At 35.1% G+C, this 24,918-nt stretch overlaps 1 pseudogene; it reads right to left on the reverse strand.

The window, feature by feature from the left end:
* Positions 1 to 15,445: 15,445 nt before the first annotated feature.
* The window catches only part of LOC129069735 (60S ribosomal protein L21-like), a 108,697-nt pseudogene continuing 99,224 nt past the window's right edge, over positions 15,446 to 24,918 (reverse strand).

The raw sequence follows: 24,918 nt of genomic DNA on the forward strand, positions 1-24,918 counted from the left end.
GGGCATAGGGGTCATGCCATTTTTTGGTCAAAAACTGCTGAACACTCAGCATGGTATGTGCAAGCGCACTTGTAAATCACCCATCATGAAATGGGCAAATGTGTTGAGTCTTCAAAAAAATTCATTGAAGCCAAACACCACCTCTCACAATAACACCAGCAGGTACACTGATACAGTTGGGTTCCTAGAACACTCACTTAACGGGGGAAGCCTGTACTACAAGGAGTCCACCCTCCAGCAGATAATTCTGGTTTTTTTAAGTTCCCCTTGTATTATTTCAAATTGCATTCACAGATGCTCTGAAATGCATGAATGCTCTTATATCTCTTTTATTTAAAACACATTGACAATGGTTCAGTGCCAACAAGATCGAGCATAAAGTCCCAAGGGGATCATTTAGCACGGTCCCAAGCTGGCCCTAACCTGACTTTTCAACTTTATTTCTTAACACAGCACACACACATAGACACAGCTGCCACATAATATACTACTTATGCTCCCCTAAACTTGTCATTATGTATTCTTTATATTGCTATGAGTTTGTGTACATTACTAAGTCTTTTTTCAGTGATGCCCTCCATTGCCACCCTTCTGTTACTGATTCCTTGTTTATTCATCCCTCACTTCTCATGGGTCCCCATTTCCCCATCCAGAGCTGATGGCTAGGGGAGGAGGACATTGTTCTGTACCCTATGGGAACCCCAGGAGATGGAGCATGGGCATCGTCTGAGAACAGAGACACTCTCTAGTCCTGGGTCCCTGATTCCTAGGAGGCAATGCTGATGAGGACACCAGGTAGGACAACGAGGATGTAGAGCTATGGAATTTGTCACTTATCATGGTCTTGGACTAGGGTCTGCAGAATAAGCAACGGGTGAGCGTCCCCATGAGATTTCCCTCTTCTTCTCAGGTCTGGCTGAACTAAGCAGTTTCTCCCATATTTACCAACATAAGGCTCCTATTTATATTGTCTTAGTGATGCCTTCTCCAGCTCCTTACAAAGATTCTCCCTTCTAGCAACATTTCCCTCTCAACAGTCACCAACATTGACAAAATCTCCCATGAAAGCTTCACAAGGCTTAGCTCAAAGATCACATCTGCCTGCTTCCAGAACTGACTCTTCATAACACTTTGTACTTTTCTCTGTCCCAGTATTTATTATAATATAAGTTATAATTTGTTTATGTGCCTGTCTCCACCAAGCCTGTGACCTGAGGTCATGAGCCACATCTTATAATAACCACACAGACTTAGACAGGCTGAAATTTTGCCTGTTACCAGAATCTACCAAGCTTTTCTCTGTCTCAGGGACTTTGTTCTTGTGGGTGTTTCTTCCTGGGACAGCCCCCAGCTCCAACTGCCATTCTCCGACAGCGGGATTCTTCTTTTCATTGGGATTCCAGCTTAAATGCAAGGTTTTCAGAAAGGTGGCCACTTTCCCCTCCCCCAATAATCTCCATCACATTGATCTTTATTGTATTCCTCCCATTTATCACCAGTCAAAGTTATCTTTATACGTTTTTGTATTTATTTGCTGTCTATTCTACTTATAATGTAGAAGTCAGGGTTACCTGTCTGGTTCATCTCTGTGTCTCCAGTGACTAGCTGCTTCAAAACTACTGCTGAGTGCATTATATTTTCTGTGCTTATTTATATCTATAATTCTTTTACAAAACTGAATTCATACCATATGTATTCTTCTTTATTAATTTATTATCATTTCTTAAGCTTCCCCTAATGTTAACTGTTCTTGAGAACTTACTGCCTACCTACTCGTCGGTGTGAGTATAAGAAAAGACCTAATCACCGGATACCACAGGCTTTCCCAACCATCAACCCCTTGACACTCTGCTTTTGGTGCTGTAAAGTGCCTTTTCTTTATGGCCTTCTCCACTCCTGGGGTGACAGGTGCCTTTTATATCTACGGGTCTGTTTAATACCTTCACTCTGGAATTGTACGGGTTTTATTTCGTCCATTTGGACTCATCTCTCCCTTCGCGATCTCACTCCCATCAATGGCCCCATAGCAGCTTTCCCCCAAACTTCCTTCCCACACTTCCAAGTAGATGCTCTTCTGGCACTTCCAGTTCAACACGTCCACAATTAGATTTGAAATATGTCCTCGCCCAATTCAGTTCCTTTTCTTGAACCCTCAATTTCTGTTCTGTTAAAAGAACCACCATCCTTTCAGTCATTCTGGCTCAAGCATTTTGATTGACTCCCCTCATTCACACGTTGGCTGAATCCTATTTCTTGGTTTGCATAATGAATATAATTTTGCTGCTTTTCTCTGATCATATGTCATATGTGTTCAGTGTAAGATTTCAAACATAGAGGACAGTAAAAGGAAGAAAGTAAAAATTACATGGAAGTCCATCTTACTACAATGCTCATTATGGATACTTTAGGGACCATTCTTTTATGAACCTTTCTCATTTCATGTAGAAGAATAGGTAGATGATAGATAAATAGACGGATGGGAGCTAGGTATAGTGCACATAAATGGGAGCATGTACTAATTAAATATTTAAGAATAAAAACAACAAAATAGTTACAAAAATTGTGGCTTAATTTAAATTTGTTCGATGAACAACTTCAGCTCCCAAACTTGTCAGCGTTGCCTCTGTGAAGGCGGGTATAACTTCATGTGGAGAGGGGAAAATGTCTGTTTCAGGCCTTTTGTTAACTTGAAGTTTGAACAGAATGGTGATATGATAAACTTTGGAATTGGGACCTTGTTTTATTCATCTTTCTGTGTCCCACAGAGACTCTCATGGAACATGTGGAACAATTTTTTGTTCTATGAATGATCAATGGCATCAACAAATATCCTTTAATGTACTCTATATACAAACCAATGCTAGCTATGTAAGGTATACGCAAATGAATAAGACATTGCCCTTGCTTTCGAGGAAATTTATAACCATGGTTTTAAAAAAAAATGGTACTATAACCTCCATATACTTTGGTCCCTACCACCTATCTTCATACCAGTGAAGGGCTTGTTTTGGTTCTCTGTGGGTTTTGTATAGAACCTGACATCCCCAACCTTGGTCCCAACATGAACTTTGAAATATGAGAGGGATGCAAACAAGAAAGGAGATCTGAGAGGGCTGATTTGAAAGGAACGAAGGTTGTTTGTTTTTTGAAACACATTTTGTAAGTTGATGGCTCTTGATCGCTGTGGGCAGGCCACTGTAAGATCCCTCAAACATTGCAAGAGCTTTTCTTGCACCTGTAATGATTTTGGCTGTATACTCTGCTGTCTTGTTTTCAAAGGAAGCAGCTATTCTGAAGAGGCTTCTGCCTGAACCCAGCCATTCTTCTATGTTTAACATGGTGGGACACTATTCATGTGAAAGCACCATGGAAGACTTAAAAGCATTGCATGGACCTTCAGAGTAACCTAACATGTATTCCTAGCATATCCCCAGGTAGATGAGGCTCAGTTGTCACATGTGAGGGGGCATTGAGCTTAATTTTTACAGATTCACTGGGCTGAAGGGACGAATACCTGGGGCCACCACATTCTAGAAATCTCAATTATAGCAAAACCATGTTAGAAGACATATTGTGTCTATACTTGAAGATTAAAATTTCTTTCATTAACTCTTTGTAAGTACTTTCCAAAAAAGTTTAAAATTTTACTTAAGAAATACATGGCATAAAAGCCTTAGAGAAAATGCTAGTTTGGGGAACATGCCAGTCATTTCTGAGAGCAGATGTCCACCACTTCTCTCCTTGGGGAAGCAGCCCATTAAGCGGCATGCTGCTGAATCAGTCGTGACAAAAAATTCATCTAGCCCAGTTTATGCTGGCTTGGGAGTCAGCAGCATGAGTGGCAATGGCTGGTATTTCTGGATCTGCCGTTGCTTCTGCTGTAGAGACTGTTGAGTCAGACCTGACTGAACTCACAGACATCTCTGGTTCTGCTGCACATACATGCCTCTTCGCAGACTAAGCACTGGTGATCTATAGCATCCTGGTAATTTGTGTTTTAAAATTAAATTGCACACCTACCTGCACAGATGTAAAATCAGCACCACGCAAAATAAGCTTACCCTCAAATCTTTGTGTTCTGTGTTCCTCCGTACAAGGCGAAACATCCAGGCACTGATCCATTTATTATACAGAATGTGGCATCTCTGGGGATGACAGCCACATTCATCAAAGCTCCAGTCCCTCGAAAGGGATAATGTTCAGGAAATATTTGAGCAGCTATCACAGAATTCATCCTTGCCTTATGGCTTTTCTAAAACTTAATAAAAATCCCGTTTTCAATCAGAATCTCCCAAAGAATATAAACCTCATTTCTCCAACTTCTTGGAGAAGCCAGGGCAAACAATGATAATTTCTATTTTTTAGCATTATGTGCCTCAAAAATGCTCTTTCACTTAGTATCATGCTGTTGACTTCCTTTCAAATGTTGCCCACACAGGGTTTTACTCAAGACAGATTCTGCACTTTATTTGTACTTTGAGTTACATGCCTTCGGTGCATCTAAGCTTGAAGGGATGTTAGATCTTACCTCTTTGCAAGCCAAGGAATAAAAACTGGGAGAAGACAAGGGACAGATCATCCTAGCTGCACTCCAGTGAGTGGCAAATTCAAGACCAAATGACCTGTTATAAGAGCAAAATACAAACAAAACATAAAATAAAACACAAAAAAACTAAACATGTTTAGTTTTCTGTTAATGACATATAGTATCTATAATACCCTTGAAATAATTTTACCTGCCCAACATTTTAGAGTTTATACAATTTCACATCAGTTGTTTTTTTCCATCCTCATAACCACTCTGAAGGCCAGGTTTTTTCTTCTTAGTCCAATAAGGAAATGAATACTCAGAGGGGCCAAAAGATTTGCAAAGGCCGTGTCTTTGGGACTGAACAGAGGTTCAAGTCCAAAGGTTAAGATCCCCAGGCAGGAATTAATTATGAAATGATTTTGTTCCATCAGCGAGGAGCAGTGAGCACAAACCAACTTAAAAATCTGAATAGATCTGGCCTTTCCATTGGTCTGAAATTTTCCAAACTTAGCTTTGACTGGCAAAATGGTTCTGCTGTCCCTGAAAGCGAACCCAAAGCTAATTTCATAAGATGACAACAATATCTATTAGCATAATCAAGATGGGATTCAACTGCCACCACATTTTTTTGAGCCTGAACTGCTTCGCTCTCAACAGCTTCCCTCTTTAGGAATATTCGAATCATCTGAATGTCTCTTCCCAAAGAGAGATGTGCATTGCGCACATTTGTTCAAAGAAAACCGTTGCTGTTGTTTCTGTGGTACTGAGATTCATGATGTCAGAGTGTTTTCTTTTGATTCTCTTCTTTTCTATATTTAATGGAGCTGGGAAAAATAAAACTCATTTCTCATCCTTCCCACACTAAAACCTGTACCACATTTTCTAAGACAATTAAGATAATAAAGGAAAGACACAGCGACAGGGAGTATGTGGGGTCTCTTACAGAAGGCATTTTGAGTTTCCCTGACAAAGACTTCACCCCACCCCTCCCTTCCTGGCTCTCCCTCTTTCATACAAACCCTTGAGGTCACTGGGGACAGGAGTCTGCAGGAAGTAAAAGGAAAACTGAAACTGTAAGTCTCCCTTTCTCTTTTTTCTCTGACTTCTTCATTTGCATAAATTAAAACCTATTATAAACTGGCTTCTTTCACTGGCATGAAAATAAATTCTTCAAGTGCTCATTAAATGCCCAGTCACCGCATCCTGTCTTCTGCTTCCTTAACTTTTTGTCCCTCAACTTCCCATGGATAGCTCTTGTCAGACTGATAGAATTTTTTTTCTATAAAACCTGAATTGGTAACCTTGGAAAGTCTGAATCACATCCAAAAGGAATTCATTACTGAGTGGGGTGACTTTGACTTTCATGAAAATGAATGCTCTGAAACCATCAGCTTTGGAAAATAATTCATTACACCTTTTTTTTTTTTTTTTTTTGGTGGTAGGGTGGATAAAGTGCCTTTCATAAAAGTACCTCTTGTATGAGTATCCTGCATGACCTATCTCTTATGAAAGAAAATGTTAGGACAGTCAGCTATTTGGAAACATTGTACGTGCAAGCTTTCATGCTGACTTTCAGTGAGAACAAGATGAATCATGAATACTTAAAATTTTTCCCCCATGGTTCTGCTTAAATCCTAGATTAATTGTTTCAAGAGTATACACCTGGGAGACAGTATATGCAATATGAGTTTAGGAGCTGGAGCTTCCATGAATTGTCCAGTTTAGGGGCTAGCAAGAATATAACTCTATGGAATTTTCATCTCAGTCTCTCCTCTCATTGTTTGGGCAAATACTTTCATGTCGCTCTTTCTCTCAAGGCAAAAAATATTTATCACTATCCCCAGTATTCTGAAGGTTAATGAAAGTTATAAAATTTTTCTTAATTTAAAAAAAATTATCAGAAAAGGACAGAATATAAGACTCATGCATCTAACACCCAGATCATAAAACTGTAATATTTTATTCCATTTGCTTTGGATATTTTTATATTAAACATATGAATAAAACAGGGATTAGGTGAAAATCTTTCTTGTACTCCTACTCAATAGTATTCTTCTTTTTTTCTTCCCAGAGGCACACGCTTTCATAAATTTATGCCATATTCTTCCAGTTTTTATATCTTACTACTTAACTTTAAACATTATGTCATAGTTGAGGAAAAAATTATAATTGCCCACTTTCCTGTTTTCTTTCCTGTTTTGCATTCTATCGGAACACTGGCCTTACCCAGGCAGCAGGGGCCCAGGAAGTCCATTCATTCCCCCTCCCAGGCTCTGTTGCAGCTAAAGAGTCCAAGGGTGTGCAGCAAGGATGTGATCTAGTTTTGGTCAAGGAACTATAAACAGAAATTTAAAAGGTGGGGCTGCTAGGAAAGCCATTGTTTCTTGGTAAGAGAGGGTATATTCAGATTCATCTTTTATGGTCCCTCTCTCTTGGACCTGTAGAATGGATACAATGTGTGCTACCAAAGCTATTGTCTTGCAATCCTGAGGACTAAAGAGAAGACGATAGAATGAGCCATGAGCTTTGAGGAAGGGATGCTGGTTTGCAGGTTTGAGCCCACCTGAAAATAATTTTTCTGGTCTCCCAGCAAACGTAGACTAATTAACATATTTACATTACCCTGTTCCCCTTCTGGGCCATGAGACCTGGTCATTTGTATGAATTCCCACTCCTTCCCTTTGTGGAACCCGACAGATGGCATCTTGGACTCACCTTCATTTGGATCACCTTCAGTTGAACTCAAGACAAAATTAGAAAGCCTTTTTGATTAAGCTACTGTCGCTACGTTTCCTTAAATAAAGCTAAACACAATCCTAACTGGTAATATAGTATTTTGTTTTTAAGTTATAGAAATGGTGTTACCCTAACAAGTTCTTCCACAACTTGTTTTTTGCACTCAATATTACATTTGACCTCAATCCACTTTGATACGTTTCTAACACATTTACTTTAAATTTATTTTTCCCATCCATTTCTCATTTTTAATTGTAATTTTATTTTTTATTTAATTACAGTTGACATTCAATGTTATATTAGTTTTAGATGCACAACATAGTGATTAGACACTTATATCCCTTACAAAGTGATCACTCTTGTAAGTCTAGTGCCCATCTGACACCACACATAGTTACTACAATAATATTGACTATATTTCTTAAGTTGTCTTTTACGTCCCCATGACCATCCATTTCTTTTTAATGGTTGTTTAGATTGCGTGTTACGTTTCACCATTATCAAAAGGTGTTGTTCTGCATAGCCCAGCAGACTCACAAACACCACAGTTTATCTAGAATAGATGCTATTGTGACCTCTAATGGATCTTTTTGAGATTCTTAATTTGGGTCTAAGTGGATGTTCTTAAATGGAATTGTTTATGAATTGAGAGGCAGGTGGTTAAGGCAATCTCCAAGGCTCTTTAAAACATACAGTGATACATTTCCTTATTTTCTCCCATATTTGTTAGGCTTCTGACAAAAATGGAAACTAACATCTGAAGGGGAAAAATCCCCCAGAAACATCAGCAATTGAATAAGACAGATTTTGATTTCCACCAGTGCTATGACAGTCCCCTCTGCTCTTCTCCTTTGGGCATAAAACTCAACACCAGGTTTCTCAGCTGTGGCACGACGGACTTCTGAGGCTAGATCATTTCTGCTGTGGGGCCTGTCCTGTGCATCACAGGGTGTGTAACAGGCTCTCTGGCCATTACTCACTGGCTTCAGCCCAGGTAGCATTAACACTCCTCCCCAGTTATGACAACCAAAAATGACTCAATACATTGCCAAAGGTCCCTAGGTTGGGGGGTGGGGGAGAACTCACTCCTACTTGAGAACTATTGCTCTACAGTAGCTAATCTTATAGTATTTAAGGTTAATACAAACAAAGAATCCAATGAAGGTAATGGTGAGCCACAAATTTTTTTTTTTAAATGGCCACTTTAAGCCCATTGAAGAAGGTTGCTATGGTACCTGGTTAGAGTAAACCTATATTTCCAACACTTAAGTCAAAATAATTAATTTAGGATATTTATAACACCTTTATAAAATAAAAATATAATAGATAATAATAATTACATTTATTCTGTGCTGGAAATTTTCCTAAATATGATACATATACCCCTACTTGTTTAATCTTCACAACCTATTTGTGATATAGGTACTACTTTATACCCATGTTACAGGTGAGAATACTGATATACAAGAAGGTTAAGACTTACTCTTCATATAGATTTTCTTTAATTCTCACACAAGCCTTTAAGGTCCATATGATTACCATGATTTTATAGATGAATAAATTAAAACTGATATTCAGAAACCTAGCAAGAACCCCATAGTATTAAAATGTGAGGTGATATTTAATGTGGATTAATACAGTTATACTCACAAATATGACACAAATTAAAACTGATATCTACTATTAAAACTATTTAACATCAGAGATATGGATCTCTCAAGAGGAATTTAGTAAATTTTTGTAAATACAGAAAATTAGATTTTATAATTAGTTATAGAAGACTATATTCAGGTCTCAGTTAAAAATTTTCAACTTTCTTCCTTTTTTCTTTCTTCCTTAACCCCCACATTCTTTCCAGTAAGGATTTAGGTAAGGCTGCTCAGTAGATGTATAAAGCTATCTAGACATAATAAAATGTGGTATAGGAACATAATGTGGAATGAGAAATGATGATGAAAAAACAGCAGAAGACCTTATACATGATCATGGAAAGACTGTGAGAATTTTTCTGTTTCATACTCAGGTTGAAAAGGGAAACCTGGTCAATTATGCAGTTCCCAGGGCCCATTGAGGGAAACAAAAAAGAAAAAGAAAGAAAACTTCATTACTCAGAAGTATCACTGTGCTTTACACTAAGATCAGAAAGGAATTCCTCTCATTGTGCCTAACAAAGTTGCACCGTACATAGTGTATTGAACAGTATCCTCAATAGTTTTCAAATAATAAATCTAGTGATGAGGAGACTGGGTGAATTGTATGTTGAATTCAGGGAAAGCATGATTATCAATCATGAATTGTGTTTTTTATGCTATTTATAATTTTATTCTCTTACAAATACTTCTAAAGTCATTAAAATATCAAATTAAACAAGAATCTTACATATGCCCCTGAACTTACGGGAATTATTTATGATTCTTTGCTATCTCCATCGATCTCCATTTGACATTCCCTTAATAAGCCTTTAGACGAATATACTTACTTTTTAACATATGTTCTTTTTTAGGGTTTTGAAAATTCCTGATTTTGCCTGTTCTCCTGAAACTACTGTATTGAGTCATTGTAGGGTCACTGCGGTTTGTGTTACTAAATAGCAATTTACGTAACTTTATTTCCCCAGCCTGCTCAGTTGCTTATATTCTGTAGGGCTCAGGGCACTTTATAAATTAATAATTTTTAAAAAGCCTACAATAATAGTTGTAAAACCAGCCAAACCCACAGCGGGCAGATTTCACTTTCTGTTCCAAATTGCTAGCATAGGTCTATTAGCAACCAGAACAATGGTAAGGATTATAATGGTTTTTCTTGCATTACATCTTTAAAAGAAGATTCAGAAGGGTAGGTCAAGGTGCAAATAGCTGAAACTTCTAGTTCTTATTATAATTCAGAAAGTACTGATATTTATTATTATTATTATTATTAACACTATTGTTATCATTACAAATAGTGAAAGTAGGGATGCATTAATAAAGTCTGCCCCAGGGGCAGCCTGAAGCTATATTCCAGCAAGTTACTGTGCTTCAGTATTATGAGAATTTTTATCCATCATCAATAAAAAATGAGCAGAGCAGTTATTATGGCAGTTGCCACAGTCAAGACTGTTTCTGCTATTACATCTCTTAGTAAAAGGGTGATACACTCTCCATTATACGATGTCAACTCATCCACCTTTCTGACATTAAAATATAATGTACAATCTTTACATGGATTCTTCCCCAGTGAAGTCACATTTCCATGAACTTAGGGCAAGGACACAATGGGGTTTAATTAACTGTGGGCAAAAAAGTAAAGTAAATTACATTTTTTTTTTTATAAACCAACAGCAGCACTGAGCCGCCTCCATTTCTGTTTCACAGAGAAATGAAGTTGAAATAAATTTGATAAAATAAATATTTTACAGAGTAGACCTGTGCTCACCAGTGGTAGAATTTTGCCAGATAAACGTCCTTGACACTCCACTGGGCGTACTCTCTGGAACCACAAAAGAAGCAAATACTTCTCTTCCCCCAAGTTCTCCAGTACTGCAGACATGAACAAGCAGGCTGAGCAGACTGTCGGGCTGCGGCAGCCATTCTCCCAGAAGCATCATCATTGGAGTTGGGTTCTCAAAATATCAAAATCCCCACCCTTATATGCTGATTTTTTTTCCTCCCCTAAAGATTTTTTTTTTTGCTTAAAAAAATTCAAAATAAACAGAGAAGAAAAAACCTAATTACTTTTGTTTATAATCATTAAAGGGATAAAGAAGCTTCATGAGTAACTCACTAAAGAGTATGTATGGAGAAGTTCAAAAAACCCAAGATTTAGAAAGGAAGACCCCGGTTCAAGTCCAGCCTCTGCCCCTCCTTAGATATATTACTTTGGGAAAATGTCTTTCCTATTTTTTAATAGATAATTTTAAGGGTTTTGGATCAGTTCAAAATGATTCCCACATCTTTGGGATCTATGCCTGTCTTATCTGCATACTCCTGACTCATAGCTAATTGGATCTTACCCATCAGATTTTCATCCCCAGCAAGTTGATAAAAGGCAAACTGTGGAAAGTTTCATTCTGCCATGTGGGCAAAGGAGCAGAAAATACTACTCTGCAGGGAGGAAATAATGTGGCAGAGAGGAAGAGAAGAACAAATACAGGAAAGAGAGACTGAGTGTTAGAGCATTCCTGAGCCATCCTTGGGAAGGAGAGAGAGTCATCTTGCAGTGTCCCCCCCTACCTGGGATCTGAGATCCTACCTGAGGTTTGGCTGACATTTGGCTGAGGTTTGGCCAATTTGTGAGACACCCTATGCAATAGTGCTGGAGTTCTTTCTATTGTTTTTCTAGATTCTGTGGGTCTTTGTCACCTGCAATCACAAGAGTCCTAAGACACTCTGATATCTTGGGGTTTTTGTTCTCTAACACAGAATTAAGAATCCCTGACCCATTATCACACTCATGGGTTCATTGCGAGGGAAAATTGAGTTGATAGACAATGCCACTCTTTGTTATTAATCATTGACAAGCTCATTGATTTAGTCAACAAATGTTTAAAGGACATCTATTATGTGCCTGGCACTGCGCTAGGTGTGAGCATTGGGCACTGAGGGAAAATAGAAGTCCTGGGAAGGGAAATAGAAATTAAACATGTAAAAATCAAGTAAATATATTATATAACATATCAAAAGGAAGCAAAAATCCACAGGGTGATGGAAGTGGGGGGTGTTATTTAGGTAGGTTGGTCAGAGAAAGCCTCAATAATGCAATATCTAAGACATAAAGGAAATCAGGGAATGAGATAGGGGACATCTGGAAAATAGCATTCCAGTAGAGAAAAAGGAAATGCAGAAGCCCCAAGGAAGAAGAGGACGTGTTACATTTGAGGAACAGAAAGAAGACCAGAGTGACACAGTAGAAAATGAGATTCTGTTATGGCTGCAATGCTCTGGTAAAGGTTTTTCATTCTACCCTGGATTAGATGGGAAGCTATGGGAGGCTTTTGAGCAGAGACATGACATGACTTGACTTCCATTGTAAAAAAAATAAAAATGGGATGCTGTGTTAAGATTAGCACAAGAGAGGGAAGGGCAATCAAGTAAACCTATTCCAAAGCCAGGTGAGAGGTATTAGTGGTTTGGATAAGAATGGCAGCTATCGAGGGATGGGAAAGTGCCAGATTCTCATTTCATTTGAAGGCAGAAGCCATTGGGCTCCTGATGGTCTCAAGATAGATTTGAGAGAAGACAGTGATAAAGAAAGAGTAAAGATTTTGGCCAAATAGAAAGATGGAGTTGTCATTTATAAGATGGGCGAAAATTATAGGATAACAAGTTATTTAAATGGGGAAAACAAAGAGTTTCATTTTGAATGTGGTAAATTTCAAACAGCTATTAGACATCCATGTAGAAACATAAAGTAAGAATTTGGATATGTGAGTTTGGAGGTTAGGAGAGAGCTCTAGACTGGAGATCTGGTTTATATTCCTGCCTCCTTCCTCACAACCCCCTTTCACCACCAAAGGAGCGCCCCACATGGGCCTGCTAGAAGATTAATAGTTTTAGTCAGTGGGATTAAGAATTAAGGAGATTACAGATGGCATGGTAATTTAAGATCAAAGTGTTTAGAAGGGAAGCAAGAGAATTATTTAAAGCCCCGATTGACTTTTTTGGCTTTCTGTAAATAATTTGGTTCAACATATCTTTTATCTTTAAACAAAATACTATCAGCAGCAAGGCATCTTATATCTATAAATATATTCGTTGGGAACACTTGGGACTTCTGAGTCAGAAAACAAATATAGAGATCATGTCTGATAATAATTAACAAATTATTCTTGATGCATGAATTATTGGATGGGCATAACAGTCACTGAGCATTTAAAAAGCACTGATTTTGTGCTGCTTAGTATAGTCTAGCAGTGCTAAGACGATCAGACTCAGTCCCTGCCTTCAAGGGGCTTATAGCAAAGACTGTAATTTGGCATATTTCCCAGATTAACTCACAGCAAATTGTAAATTCGCAAAATCTTTGTTCCTTTTACACCATCATATTCAGAATTTCAGTTATAGTGTGCCCACTTTCCAAACCAATCTGTAAATCAGAGAGATTTTGTTGCAGGGTGTACCCTGAATATATGTGAAAACAAAAATAACCTATATTTGAAATACGGAATACAGTTGAGAACCATTAGGCAATGCAGTTTAGTATCTAAAGAGCACCAGAACAGAGCCAGCTTCTTATCTTACTCAGCATGTCATTTATCAACTATGTCATAAATGACAAATACTATCATTTATATGGAAACCATTTCCTTCAATGCCTCATTGATGCAAGAGAGCAATTATACTGCGCCGAAGTCTTTAGAAATTTCTATCTCCAATTCTTCAAACCTTCTCTATTGCTTTACATAGCTTTAGTTTTTTTAATCCTAATTTCAGAGGAGTTTTCCTCCCGAACTCCAAAATATTTTAATATTATCACACATGGTACTATCACACATCGAACTCATGAGCTCAGTAAATATTAACTGGACACCCACTGTGCTCCACAATGGTGACAGAAAGAATAAGATGCAGCCCTTTCTTTTCAAGCAGGGAGAAGAAACCACATAAACATAATATATCACAGAAATTGCAAATGTGGGTATTTGCATGAGATATTATGAGAGTCCAGAAAAGGCACTTATTAACCCAACGGGGTTGGTGAAGTCTTGCTTAGGGAGTCTTAGAGGACAAGTGGGAGATCACCAGTCCAAGAGACTAGAAGGCCTTGGTAGGAAGAAAGATCATTCCTGTTAGATGGAACAACTGCCTGAGATTAAGCGCTGCTAGAATATAAATTTCAAGACAGGGGGTCCCCAAGAGTTGCAACTGGAAGGATCAGTTATTGTCAGATCATGGCAGGGGGTCTGATGTCTCAACTTAATTCTTCCTTAAGCCAACTCAAATCCTCTTTTATTGGGGGGAGCGGGAGGGGGGTTGAGGGAGTGAGCAGAACATATTAAAGAAATAAGAACTAAATAAATGACTCTATACAACTATAGAGGTTTCTTCTTTTATGTTTTTCTGATGCCTGGGGAGAAATTGTACAAAAAGTAGGAAAAGTAATATTATGAAAACTAATCACTTAGGATATTGCTTGCTGTATTTAAGTCATCAGAAATAGTGATGCATGCTACAAGCATCTTTTAAATGATTATTATAAGTTATAATAAAAAAGCATAAATATTAAGTCACTGACCTCTGGGTCCCTTATAACAGTTGTAAAATTCCATAATTATGACACTGCTTTTTGTCTCTTGTCTATGGGGTTACCAGAGGGAAAGTTTCTCTAAAGAAGGAATTAAGAACTCAGTCTCAGCTTGTGTTGCATTATCTCTCTGTTCTTAGAGATCATTTCAGAGCAAATAATGATGCTATTTACTGAAGGTTTCCCAGAAATGATTTTAAATTTCAAGAAAGTACAGTATAGGAACTCACAAGATTAGCCAAATAGAAGCTTATCAAAAAGATGCAAATGATGTAAAAATATTAAATATATATATATATATTTAAGTCATACCTCTTTACCTCATTAGTGCTTTTGATGAGGCGTGTCTGATTCTATGACTGAAAATGTATCCACTCAAACACATATTTTTGATCTGGTATATTTTCATTTTAAAAATTATTCCCCAAATCCTGTAATTACTGAGACTGCTGACCAATGCTGTTTGAAAACTCTTTGTAGTCCAGGTTACTTATCATCATGTTGGATAAAAATAGGCAAATGACATCTGCTCCCTTTTAAGAAATAGAGTTCCTGGCTTCATCTAACCTAATTAACTGGTTAGAGTAGCCATCCATAAAAACAGAAGCTAGCACTTCAGGGGCCGTTAGCACTGTCGGATGAAGCTGTTCTCTTCAGCCAGCTGATTTCTCCCTTTCTACGTCTAAGCATCCTGCCCTTGCAATGGTAGACCTCATTCAAGTTTCCTTTTACCTTTAATTCTGTAAGTGGTTAGATTAAGTTGCTAATAAGGTTAAACAATGAGTTGCTTATAGGCAAGTTTTTAAAATTATTGTTGTGTTCTTTCCAGTGACCCATCAAAATTAAGATGACAGACAGTAATAGTTTCTATATCTATGTTCTCTATTGGAAAGTATAGTCTACCTTTTTTTTAATCAAACACTGAATTCTTTTTTAACAGGACAGAGGTCTTTTATTTTATTTATTTATTTTTTTACATTCATCATGCGATGTGAACTCCTAGGGAATGGGTTCCAGCAGCTCAGGCTCCTTTCCATTGGTTCTCACACCGTGCGCTTCTCTGGGCAGACAGGCTGATGCTTCAGTTGAACCCAGGTACCTTTCTGTTTGGCTTCCTTCTTTTTCTGATCATTTCCCTTCACATATTTCAGGAAACTATCTCAGCTCTTAGAGTGCTTAATATGCTCAATACATACATTAATTCTCTTGGTAGGAATCTTGCCCTTAACTTATTTGTTTACAAAAATGCCCACCACCTGCTGGGTGACATTGTAGACTCTTCCAGTTTTGCCTTGGGAGCAATTGTGGGGCATTTCTTTCTAACCAGTGCCTAATCCCTTAACGTCTATATACCACCTTTCTTGTAGATCTTCATGCATGTGGCCAAATGAACAACTCCCTGTTTTCTAAAAGCCCTAGAGAACATATAGCAGGAGCCTCTCTTTCCCTTTGTTTGTCATTTTGCAAATTAATGGAAGATGGAGGTTCCGGCTGAAAATTAAGTCAAACACTGAATTTTAAATATTTCTTTTATAGACCACTAGTTCTCAAAAAAATATATTGCTTGAGAAGAAAAGGAGGGGAGTCTCCAAGGTTAACGCTTGCGTGTTGCATGGATGGCTCACTCAGGAATACCATTAGCACATTACAGGTTCTGAGACTTCTAACAGTAAGCAAATTGTTTTCCTTCATTTAATCAGGAATATCAAGTTTATATGATCAAGAAATGCTTGTTTTTTTTCCTCATAAACTATATTAATTCTCCATGGAGTTCCAGTTTTGAAGATGAGTGATATTAAATCAGAATTTTGGAGTCCACAGTATTGAAAATTTATTCACTTTATACATCTACAGCAAATCCCATTAGTCAGATAATTTGAGGGTCATAGATATCATTCCAAGGTCGGCTTGCTCCAGCTGCAGACTGCAAGTGGCAATAAGGTTTCTTTATTTTCATGCCAAATCATCTCATTGTTAAACAAAGAATTCTTGATTAGTTGCCCAGTGATATTCTCCAATAGTCTATCAGGAGGCATAATATATTTTCTACTAGATTTGGAGTGAGAGCATATGCATAATTTTTTACCTAATAACAAATTTCCAAACACAAGTAAAATGGAGCAGAGCTTATATTTTTACCACATGAACAGTTCCAGAATCATAGACGAGATGAAATATAATATTAGGCATTGTAAATGTCATAATGAGGCTCCTCAACGTAAATCCCTGCAGAGATGAGAAATAGAACAGAAAAGCTAGGTAGTAAGAAAAACTGTATCCATGTGTCTAGATTCAGTTGCAGTTTCTACTGATGGGAAATTGAAAGAATTCTAGATGATATTACAACCAAGTCTAGAATCATTACCAGAAAATAGGGACCAGACTGAAGTTCTTCTGCTCATGAAAAAATAAAGCTGGGGAAAATAAAACCAAAAAGAACTACTGCTGACTTGCTACCTGGAACTATGGCATAATATTGACAGGGAAGGCAATGACATAATCTCAAATGAAAAAAATAGTTCCTATGTACCATAGTCATATCTCTGAAACAAAAATATACTTAAATTATACAAGGCTGAGGAGGGATGAAACAGACTGAAGAGCAAACTTTGAAAATGAAAAATATAGACATTGAAATTAAAAAATAACACAGATTAGGTGAAAGAATTCTAAAGATGATTTCTAAAGCATCTAAACAATTCTAAACACTATAAAAAAGAAAATTAATGAATTAGATGATTATACTGAGGAATTAACAATGAGAAAAATAAATTTCTAAAGGACAAAGAAAAACGTCTAAGAAATATGGATGACTGATTTGAGAATATCCAGAATAAAAGAATAGAAAAAGTGGTAGAAATAATTTCTGAACAGATATAACTGAATTAACCAAAAGTGAAGAAAGAGAAAATGTTCATAATAAGTTATCAAATTTGGAAAGTGTGCAAAAAACCCCATAAAGCTAAAACTAAAACTTTGAAGATATTAAAAACAATCCAAAAGCTGGAGGCAAAACATTATCTGCAGAAAAATGGCACTTAAACTCTCAGGAGAGTTGTCATTAGCAAAAAGAAACCCCAGAAGACAATAGAGTTACTCATCTACTTAAGATGTTGAGAACAATACCCATGATCTCAAATTTTATACCCAGTTAAACTATAAGAGTAAAAGCAAAATAAAACAAATTTTTTTGACAAATAGTTTTTTATTTCTTTGAGTTTTTTAAAATTTATTTTTATTTATTTAATTTAAAACTTAAGATGCTAATTTTATTTTTAATAGTTTTTTAATTTATATTTTCAAATATACAAACACTAAAATTATTAACTACCACAGATATTCAGCTTAAAATAATTAAAGATTGTCATCAAGCAAGACGTGAACTCAGAAATTGGTCAAATATGCCACTCAGTTTAATTATTTATTGACTGCAAAATAACTTACTGTTTTATATATTTTTAGAAGTGTAAAATATAACTAATTGAAAATAGTGAGATGGTAGGTTGAACTGATTAAAGTATAATCATAGTGTGATAGGTTCTGTGTTATGCATGAGAAAAGGGAATAACAGTTGCATAATTGTAGAATTAGTTAGAAAATAAAATTAACTACATTTATATATTTTTTAAAATTTGAGAATACATAGTAAATAATAATACAATTTAGAGCTTCTAAGCCCATAAACAAAAATAAAATGGATTTTTTATTAATTCAGAAGAAAGCAGAAGCTAAAGAAGAGGATATAAACAAACAACACAAAATAAGACTATAGGAATAACACTAAATAGATCAATAAATATAATAAATGTAATAGATTTAACGAAGCTAACAATCAAAAAAGGATTGTGGTTTATAAAATTGGGTTGGGAAAATAACTTCCATCTGAGGCAAAACTACCCTTAGAAATTAAAATAACTATGAGAATGGGTATCTCTTAAATTATAAATAATATATAGTAGTATTATATATAATTTATATTATATATAAAATGTATATATTACATATACTATCCTATTATATAAAATTTATGATATATAATAATTATATATCATCTTGTGTCTTTCTACCACTGTTTTTTTCTTAACCTTATGTTTTTGATGTTTATTAATTTCATATATGTAGCTCTAGTTCATTCATTTAAACTGCTGTACTTACCATTTGTAGACTATTGTTTCATGTTAATAGCTACAATAACCACAATTTATTACCCATTCTCTTTTGGAAAGAGTTTTAGGTTATTTCCAATTGTATTGCTCTTCTAAACCACGCTATAATTCACATGTATATATCATTCTGTGCATTTTTAAAGATTTTTCTAGATAATATGCCTAAAGGAGCAATTCTAGCATCATTAGATATACACTTTCTCAATTGCATTGGATACTACCCAATTGCTAAAAAAAATGTTCATAGTTACAGCAACTGACACTCCTTACCAATGTTGAAAATTCTAAATTTTGCAAGCTTTGTTTATGTCAATATTTGATATTGCCACACTTCTTAAATTTTACCAACCCAACATATGTAAAAATGTTCTTCATTTTTGTTTTGGTATTAATTATGTATTTTCCCTTTAATACTAGTCGGGTTTAATATCTATTGATATGTTTATAGGCTTTCTCTTATGTGAATTGCTTCTTCATGTTATTTTCCTACTGGACTGGATTCTTTTAAAGTTGAACTCCTCTTCTTTTATTGGACTAAGTATTAAGTGTGACATGTATATTAAATCATTTAATTGCTTTTTCTAGTATTTTATTTAGGAACTTAATATCTATGTTCATAATTTTCACTTTCTTTTTCAGTTTTGGTCCAGTTTTGATTTCAAAGTTACTACTTATATAAAATTATTTGGTAATCAACTTTCCCTCTTTCTCCATTCTATTAAATATTTTGTATTTGTTGGTATTTTGAAAGTTGGACAATATTCACCCTGAGAATATCAGGTTCTAGAGTTTGTGTTTTGTTGAAAGAAAGGACAATAGAAATGAGGACAATAATTTTGATTATAAATTAGATTTATTTAAAAGCTGCTGGTTTGTTGTACTTTTCTGTTGTTTTTCTTTAAATTTGTATATTTTTCTAGAAATATTTATATTTAGTCCAAGAGTTTGTTTTTTGAGTTTTCTTTATAAATTTTTTTATGATTTTTAAAAATGGATGCAACATCTGTGGTTGTGTCCCTTCAGCTCATATTTTAAATTTCTTTTCATTCATCTTGATCACTCTTTTTGGAAGTGTGACCATTTTATTAGTTCATTAAAGAGCTATATTCAGTTTTGTTGATCTTTTCTTTTGTTCCTTTGACTCATTTTACATTAATTTTTACTTTATTTGGGAAATTTTCTTATCTCTAATTAAGATTTGTTCTTTATTACTTTCTTAGCTTCTTGAGTTGATAGTTCAACTCATTTATTTTCAAATATTTTTGTTCTTTTAATAAAGGCACTTAGAAGTATAAATTTATTATAATTAAAATCTTAGATGTTATAATTTTATATTTAATACTTATTTTCAACTCTAAATAATTTTAAATTTAGAAATGCCTTCTTAATTTTTAACTCTTCTAATTTTATCAATTTACTACTGAATTATTAAGTTATTTAATTTTAGCCAGGGTCTATGGAATATATGAGCTCAATTTTAATACATGTTTCCTGTGTGCTTGAAATGAAAGTATACCTTCTATTTTCTGGTGTAAAGTTTGTTCTCTCTCTTACTCTACCTCCCTCTCTCTTTATTTCCCTCCCTCTCTGTATTTGTATACAGTTTCCTTCAAATCATCTATATCCTAATTACTTTTGGTGGCTTGGCCTGTGGAGTTTCTTATCATCTTGAGAGAAAATATCCCATCATATTGTTAGTTTGTAAAATTTAACTTTAAATTCTGTAAGTTTTTGCTTTATATAAATAAAGACTACATTTTTAGTTGCACACAAACTCATGATTCTTACATATTCCTTTTTGAATTATTATTTTTAATTATACTTGTTCCCATTCAGTTATTCTTCCAAGTTTTATTTTATCTAATCAAAGTTAACACAACTAGAATTCAAAATACTTATGTTCCTCCTGATGTAATGCACTGGGAAATAGAGACTAGATAGGTAGACAGATAGAAGAACTATACATGAATGTATGTGTCTATGTGTATACACATGTTGGTGTATGTGCCTGGAAAATACTAACAATTGGTAATTCTGAGTGAAGAGTAAATGGAAATTATTTATGTTAACTTAGTAAAATACACAAAATATCAATGGCGTGGAAAACATAGAAAATTTTTGAAAATTAAAGACAACCTAAAAATGGAGAAGCATACCATGTTCATAATTAGAATACTTAAAGTTGCAAAAATTTAAATCATCCTCAAGTATACTAACTTATTCCAAACAATTGCAAATAGGATTTGGGTATGTGTGTATGTGTGAGTGTGTGAATTGATAGGGATAGTCTAAAATGTATACAGAAATACAAATGCCAAGAATAGCCCACAGAGTCATGAAGGGAAATTGTCTCATAGATAATTAAATATTATGTATTAACACAAAGATTGACAAATGGTTCAGAATAAAGAAAGCAAATCTTCTCATCTGTGATTTACAATAAACACACAATGAAGAGCACTGGATAAATCATGGTCTTCTCAAAAAATGTTGCTGAGTCAATTGGATGTCCATAGGGTGCGGGGGGCATGGCACTTTACCCTTGCCCCACACTGTACACAAAAAACAGTTCCAAGTAGTTTGAAGATCTTAATGTGAAAGGAAAAACAGTAAAGATTTTAGATGAAAACATGGGAGAATACCTTTATGACTTTGATGTAGGGAAATATTTCTTGAATAAGAGAGAAAGCCATATTCTGAAGAGAAATATAATATACTGTGAATATTAAAATTAGAACTTCTGTGTATCAAAGAGAAAATTATAGGAGTGAAAAGGCAAGTTGTGGAATATATTTCTAACATATGTAATTTGACAAAGGGCTCACATACACAATATATAAAGATTCCTAGAAGTCAATAAGCCAAGAAACAGACAACCTGATTAAAAGGCACTTCACCCGAATGAACTAAGAGCATAGAAGAAAAGTATCCAACCACATCATCAGAGAAATGCAAATCAAATCACAATAATAATATTTTATACTTATCAAAATGGCTAAAATTAAAAAAAACTGATAATACCAAGTACTGGCAAGGATAGAGACCAATGGCAACACTCACACACTGCTGGTAGGAGTGTAATTGTTAAATTGAGTTTGGAAACTGTTTGGCATTAGCAATTAATTCCACAGTTTCTTTCTTTTTTTTTTTTTTTGATAGAAGTAGAGAACTTTATTTTTTTTCTCTTATTTTTTTTATTAATTTATTTACTTTTTAAATACATTTGTCTCTGCCTTCCCCCCACCTCTTTCCCTTGCCCCCTCCCACCTTCCCTCCCTCAGCTCTTCCCCTTTGGTTTTGTCCATGAGTCCTTGCTATATGTTCCTTGACTTTCCCCTTCCCTTCCCTTTCCCTGGCCCCCCCCTTCCCTCTTGTCTCTGTTGATTTCTTTTCCTTTCAGTATTGCTGGTCATATTTTCCTTGCTTCTTTGCATTGTTGGTTAGGTTCCGCTTATAGGTGAGATCATATGGTATTTGTCTTTCGCCCCCTGGCTTAGTTTCTTTTTTAAATACATACCTAACAAAAATCTATGGAGAAGAATGCTCACAGAAGCATTTTTAATATTTGGAAACTGGGTACAATGCAAGTGACATCAGCCATAGGGTGGTTAAATCAATTCCAATATAGTGATACAATTGAATAGTATACAGCCATAAAAGTGACCAGTTATAACCAAATGTTATACATGATGAATCTCACAAACATCATTTTTGAGCAAAAGAAAGCAGACACAGTTTGACTCCAAATATATCAAAGTTCAAAAAACAGGTAAAACTAATCTATGGTGGTAGAAGATAGAATTTTGGTCACTTTTCAAGGAGAAGGGTAAGGGATAGTGGTTGTTAACAAGTACAAGTTTGGATTATGGGGGACACTTTTGGGAGCTAATAACATCCTATTTTCTAAACTGGATAGTGTTTCCATAAGCCTGTTCATTTTGTAAAAATTGATTGAGCTGTATATTTAACACTTGTACACTTCTGTAACATTTAAAATTCAACAAGTGAGTACATTTCTTTAAAAATTTAAAATCATAATAGTGGTCACTTCTAGAGAAAGAAGGTGGTCACTGAGATTTGGGAGGAGTTTATGGTGGGTGGGAGTGTCCATCTATGCCTTTTGTATTTTAAAAGAATATAATGCACATATAGCAAAATATTAAGATGTAACTAAGCTGAGAGTTTGCTGTACACATATTGTTATATTACTATTAATCTGTATACATTTCTGTAAATTTAAAATCCTTTCCACACAAACAAATACCACTCAGCGAGGTTATCATTATTAGTATGTTCACAAATACAAAAGACACTGCCAGGATACCCCAACATGATCTCCAAGTTGCCCTCAGAGATTAGAATCATAGCATGTGAAGGTTGTTGAAGACTGTGTTTACTACATTTCACAGAGTGTACTTTTTAAGCCTTAGGAGGAACTTTTGGCCTGAGTTCTTCCCTTCCCCTATGGGAACGTTTGGTCTTCCCTTCCCATATGGGAAACATTTTGAATGATCGTATTTGTTCCAGTTTTTACTTTTGTATTATTAATTAGACACTTCAGAGCCAGATCTGTGGCTCTTTCCCTATAGTATGTGTTTAGAGTCAGAAATTAAATCTTAGTTTAATTTCATTGATTTTAATTACTTATTTTAACATTAATTATTGTGTGCTCTTATGTACTTTTAAATTTTATTTAATATTGAATCAACCACCTTCTTAAAGCCTTCCTAAAATATAACAGTTAAAATTATTAAATACATGATGAATTTGATCCAGGGATTTTTCTTAAAAATTTTTTTTCAACCATTTATGTTTTATTTGTAAACAAGAAGAGACTGTCATGACAATTAGCAATAAGTTCCTTTTCCACTCATGAGCAGCATACCATTCTGTAACCTGATAAACTATTCTGTTCTCTATAGGGAAATGGAAAATCTTGGTGACTCTCAGATAAGCAGCTTTATGAACCTTCATTAGGACCCCAAAAGCCTTCTGCACTGGAGGAAATTTACACATCTAGATGTAGTTGACATGGAAGGCAAAACAACTTTTCTGACTCTCGTTTCTGAGTATCTTGTATTGATATGATGATGTTTGCAGCTTTATTACATTTGTGTCATTATATTTTATTTTATTAGGATGATTTTATTTCATTATCATGTTATTATCTTTTATTACATTGACTTATTGCAATTAAGTCATAATTGATAGATATTCTGGTTTGTCCATTTCCTCCTATATTCCTTTCATCTGTACATGAATACACATATGCACACATCTTTAAAATAACCATGGATGATTTGTAAACTACTTCACACCCAGATTTCCATTTCAGTCTCATTAAAATTTTCAAAATCTACTCTAGAGTTCAAGCTTTCTTAAAGATCAGTGCCGACTTCACTTACCATTGGGTTTTGTTGATCTATCCTTCAAGAAGCTAATTTAAATTTCTCCCAGCTAGGTAATATGGTAAGTCACTACTCTATGTCAATATTTGCTTAAAGTTCTTTTCCACTTGATGGAGTTCATGAAATGTGTAAAGCATTTTCCTGGCTCTTCAAGAGTGGGTTATATATGTATGTAAAAATAAAAAGGAAATGAGTGTAAACCTTTCCAAAGGCCTTTCTGAAATGAATGATCATTTTATTATTTTCTCAGATAAAATTAACTCAGTCACTTGAAAGAAATACAACACTCATATTTAATGCAAAGTATTGAGATGAGCGAGTGAAATATATCTGTATTTATAATTCATCATAACATTTTATATTCAATTTTCACTCTGCCAAAATGTATCCATCACTGTATTTTAGAAAACTAGGGGAATTCTTAATACTTCATGAATAAAAGTCTGAGGGGGAGGAATTCCCTCTGGTAGAAGTTTCATTTCAATATAAGTTGTATCTTCAAATTCTTTGATGCAGGCAAAACTCCCAATTAAAAAGTTTAAATGTGGCAGCATCCTTTTATTATTTAAAATATAAGAGCAGTAACTCCCTAGACTTAGAAACATAGCTACAATAGCAACCTCCTACCTCAGAGCCCATCAACTTTAGAGCCTGACTATAGGATGACAGGAGTTGGCCAGTGAAAGAATAACATTTCTGAGAGTTCATTTTACTCTTGAGTCACTTTTGCATGAAATGATAGCATCCCTTTTGGGGATTGGCCTCAATGCATCTTCTGTAAATTACTTACCATATATCAGTCTTGAGTCAATAGACTATAAAATATAGGTGCTTGTTATTGGCAAGAATTTAGGAC

This window comes from Pteronotus mesoamericanus, unplaced genomic scaffold (assembly GCF_021234165.1).
Source record: "Pteronotus mesoamericanus isolate MK-2021 breed Mesoamerican mustached bat unplaced genomic scaffold, CSHL_Meso_final contig_24, whole genome shotgun sequence".
NCBI classification, from domain to species: Eukaryota; Metazoa; Chordata; class Mammalia; order Chiroptera; family Mormoopidae; genus Pteronotus; species Pteronotus mesoamericanus.